This window comes from Brachyistius frenatus, unplaced genomic scaffold, assembly GCF_029030835.1.
Source record: "Brachyistius frenatus isolate BFR_SWC_R1_liver_20210118 unplaced genomic scaffold, ASM2903083v1 Contig_226, whole genome shotgun sequence".
Taxonomy (NCBI): Eukaryota; Metazoa; Chordata; class Actinopteri; family Embiotocidae; genus Brachyistius; species Brachyistius frenatus.
In genome coordinates this window covers 374,073-379,008 of record NW_027210825.1, presented here as the reverse complement: position 1 = coordinate 379,008, position 4,936 = coordinate 374,073, and positions in this window count along the sequence as shown.

Here is a 4,936-nt window from a genome sequence, read left to right as displayed (position 1 = left end):
GTACAAACTTAACATATGTCCTTTTTTTTTTTTTTTTTTTCCCTTCCTAAATTTGTGTTCACAAGGTCATGTCACACAAATACTAGTCTCGTCTACCATCCCCGTGGGGAGGAGGGGGGGGCGAAACAGCAAAGTTAATAACCCCCCCCCACACACACACACACACACACACACACACATACAAGGCAACTAACCCCCCCCCCCACAACCACAACCACTCCTCCCAGAGGAGGATCACGAGGCATCTCCTCTGCCCGAATGGGACGTGACCCAGAAGGAGGGAAGAGGCCAGATGTTGAGGCGCCACGCTCCAGGGAGCGAGTCGGCGGGCTGAAGGGAGCCCGAGTGAGCAAGTGAGTGACGGCGGGAGTGATGCATGTGCTGCGTATCTGCATGCGGAGGGATAAGAGCCACATGTGAGCCTCTTGTCAGCAGACAGGAGCTTTACCCCGACGAGCGCACTTGTAGTTGCTCCTTTTTTTCCTTCTTCTTCTTCTTTCTTTTTTCCTTCTTCGTCTTCCAACAGATGCGCCGGTGACGTCTCCGAAAAAGCTGAGAGGCAGCTCAGCGAGAGGTTTTACTTCACACAGCTCCTCAGCATTAGTCTGAGAGGAGGTGGGGGAGGAGGCGGGGGGAGGCGGAGGGGCTTGAAAGCTGCCGAGGCTCAGTCTCTCACTCCGCTGAGCCACTCACCTCTCAAACTGGAGGAAATGTAAATGACTTGCATAATCAGCACCCCTCCTTACATTCACCCACTCCACCATCCCAAAAAAAAAAAAAAAAAAATTGTAGTCAGCACTTCATAGAACTGTTGATAACTGTTGATAAAATACAGTCAGTCATGTTCAGCGAGTCAATTTTGCAGTTCGACCGAGCGAGCGGAATAAAACTGACATTTGACGCAGCTTCTTGTTGAAGCATAATGAGGCTCATCGGTGACCCAGAGTCCCGCTCATCACGTGGGTGATTAATCACACTGTATTTACCCATTTGGTCACGTTGTGGATTTTAATAAGCCAATATTCACGACTGCCTGAGTCACCGTGCACACACAAGACGGCGCACGAGCTGCGCCGGTACCTGAAAAGTGAAACAACTCTTCACGGCGAAGAGGTTGGATTTTTTTTTTTTTTTAATTTATTTTATTTGACAATTATGGCAGAATTTGAATGTTTTGGGGTTTTTTTTGGTTGTTTTTTTTTTATTCTCCGTCACGCTGGATTTTTTTTTTTTCCAATTAATTTCACACACAGCCCTGGACAGCCAAGACAAAAGATTTTTACATTTTACTGAGACAGATTGGCCAAGAGTGTTACTGCCATCTACAGACTCAAGATTACATTTGGCCCCCCCCCCCCCACACACACACACACACACACACACACACACACACACACAGCACGACAGTCACTTCTCACCCTTTTAGCTCGTGACCTCTTACAACAATGCAGTGTCTATTTGCAGCCCCCCCCCCCCCCGTCAAAGGTTGCCACTGCTTGAAGCCAGTTACGACACTTATTCATTTTTTTAAGGGTCCCAGGAAGCTCTAATTATCACCCCACCCCCCAATGATGCGTCCCCCCCCTCTTTGGGTGGTCCTGAAACACAAGCTTGAAAACCTCTTTTTTTTTTTTTTTTTTTTAAAGTCCTTTCCTTGAAGGTAATCCTAAACTTAACCCGTACTTGACGCAGACCCCCCCCCCCCCTCCGTGTTGACGGGAACCGTTTTAGTGTCACGATGAACGTAAACCGCCGTCAAACCGAAAGCAGAAGCGACAGGTTGTTCACCTCCAGCAGACGGAGCCCGTCCCCCCGCTGGGCTAACTTTTACATTTACACAAACCGCACAGGTTTCTGTACCCTTGGGTGACCCCCGGCCGACCGGGCCGACCCCCCCCCCGGGCGACCCCTTGGGAAAATCCTACACACAAACCGCAGCACGGCTATCCCTGCTATCTGTCCGCCCCTGCGCTGGCACAGAAATCCCATCCGCTCCCAGGAAAAAGGAAGAGGAAGGTGAAGGGTGTACAAGGCCTTACCCCCCCCCCCCCACAACCCTCTTCCAACCTGGACTGAAAATAGCACACCTCTCCGCCGGACGGACCGAACGGGCCAAGGATGCGAGCAGATGACATGTGCGCCGAACGGACAACTGCTCGGGAGAGAGAGAGAGAGAGTTGGAGCGTTGGAGGGGGGGGGGGGGTATTTTGGAAATGTCATGCACCGGCATTATTAGCATAGCCCCTGTGTTAGCCGTGTGGGCAGGAGGCCCGCACGGCCGGGAGATTTACGAGGGTTCTCATCAGCTGGGCACAATAGCTCGGTTCACCGAGGCATAATTTCTCTCTCTCTCTCTCTCTCTCTATATATATATATATATATATATATATGTTTTTTCAAGTCAACACAACAAGCAGGGTCGGTGTCAGGAGGAGGGCAGACGACTTGCATTGCACAGATGTCTGCTCCCTGGAAAAGTGCCCTGTTAAAACTGCCATGTGTCGAGCTACTCCAGTGGAAATGTTTAATGCCCCCTTCCCTTCCCTTCCCTTCCCTTCCCTTCCCTTCCCTTCCCTTCCCTTCCCTTCCCTTCCCTTCCCTTCCCTTCCCTTCCCTTCCCTTCCCTTCCCTTCGGCTCACACACACACACACACACACACACACACACACACCTATGAAAAAAGAGAGAAAGAAAAAAAAACCAAAAAACCCAACTCCCGCTTATTTTGCCAGGGATGACTCAGCGTTCACGAGGCGCGCTTTGAGAGCACCTCTCCAGAGGTAAGCGTGACGGCACGCGCCGATTTCTGTCGTTTCGCCGCGTGCGCCTGCTCACTCAAGAGAGGACGTTTTTGTTGTTGTTGTTGTTGTTGTTTTACACCGACTGAGGAAATGGCTTAATTGGCATTGTTTGCGTTTCCAGTGGAAACCGATTAGTAGTCCGCGGTGGCTTGCCAGTTGATTTCCTCTCGGCTCGTTACGCGGCGCATCCAGGGAGCAGATTTTTAGGAAGAATGAAAAGTGTGTTTCAACCAACAACAACAAAACAAAAATGTAAGCAGGGACATGTCACATTTCTTACTGTGTGCACGTTTAAAAAAAAAAAAAAAAAAAATCCCATTTCATTTTAATTTTTTTTTACCAGTGAACACTTTGAGAAACTTGTATTAAAGCGTTTCTCTAAACTGGGAAGGAGTGTGAGTGTGTTTGGGGAGGATGGGGGAGGGGGAGGGGGGGTAATCCTCAACAGCCTCTGGTTTTTTTTTTTTTGCACACACACTCTCACCAGCTGTTTCCGTCAGCGTGGTGTTGCGGCGGCGGAAGCCTTGGTGAGTGCTGCCCCCTTGAGTTTGCACACGGTAACTTGCCGGCACCCGAGGCGCGCGGTCGCTCTTTAACGACGGCGGTGAGGAGTCAGGCGACCCGACGGCGCAATAACGTTCATTACGGGCCCGATGGCCGTCGCGGTACCGGTAATAGACTTCAGCAGCAGCTGTCGGGGGAACGTGGGCTCACGGCCCACACCTCCGTCACCACCGGACTGCAGCATTAGGAAATTGTCTTTCGGGTTAATACACTAATGCACCTGTAAGCTGGTGCCAATTGTGTAAGGGCCACTGGTCACAGACAGGAGGTTGTGTCTTTTACACAATCATGTTTTTGTTTTGTTTTTTGGTCTGTGTTTTTTTTTTTTGGGGGGGGGGTGACATGATTCCTGACACACCAGAGCAAACACAGAAAAAGCCAAAGCGTGTTATTGATTACTGTTTATTTCAAACTAAAATAGCTCCCGGATTATCACGGAGACAGAAAGTACAGCAGTTTAGTTTTGCGCTGGTCTTTTGAGGCACGCAGGAAAAGATCATGACTAACGGTGAGAAACTCTCATTTCCTACAATGTGTCAGTTTAAATACAATAATAAATTCATGATGTGTAGAAAAGTAAACAAAACAAAAAAAATCTTCATTTAAGAAAAAAAAAAGAGAGAGAGAGAGAGAGAGAGAGAGAAACATCAGTACAGTAGATAAGTGAATAAAAGGCTGGAGGAGATAAGAGCAGGTCCAGTGTTACAGTTCACGACTTTGGCATCGGTGTATTAAAAAAAGAAGGCGGTAATTATTAAAAAAAAAAAAAAAAAACGAGGCACTTTCTCAAGATGAATATTAGTGGCACTCGCTCGTACGTATCATGAACACAATCACAAAGTCACTTCATTGGAATCGGCCTGCACGCCCCGGGGTAGCCGTACGGTCTCTTAAATGCTGGTTTACGCGGCGCGCCCGTGCTGCCGGGGCGAGGCGCTGACTCGCTTCGGCTCGGGCGGGTCAACGCGTGCGAGGTGATTAAAAACACGATTAAACGACGTCACTTACGAGAAGACAAAAAAAAAAATGAAAAAAAAAAATATGAAAAGCTCCTAAGAAAGCACCTCATTGACAAAATATACAAAGTAACAGTTCGAAAGTTTAAAAGGCCATTATCAAGAACAAAGACTTTAATGTCTAGTTAATGTGGAGACTAAATGCCGGTGCAGTTTGCCGAGAGCCCCAGAGGTGAACTTGGTAAATCATTCTGCTGAGAAGAAGAAGCTGCTGTGACCGGGATTTCATATTTTCTGCAAAGTGCTGCTTTTTTTTTTTTTTTTTTTTTAAACACTCGGCTGATGTTTACGCCTCCCTCTCGAGCGCACACGCACACGTATATGCAAAGTACTTTGAGTGGAAGAAAACACGAGGTTTAGTCCCGAGGAGGCCGTCCCACACTAATTTACACACTCTGCGTTCAAATTCCCATCAGTTTCTCTCTGAGGCTTTTTTTTTTAAATTTCTTTCTGTGATCTCCGAGACGGCAATTTGAGTGCCTAATTACTTCGAGAGACCTTGTAGTGTTTTTTTTGGTTTTCTTTTTCTTCCTACCCTTTGTTTACCAATTGAG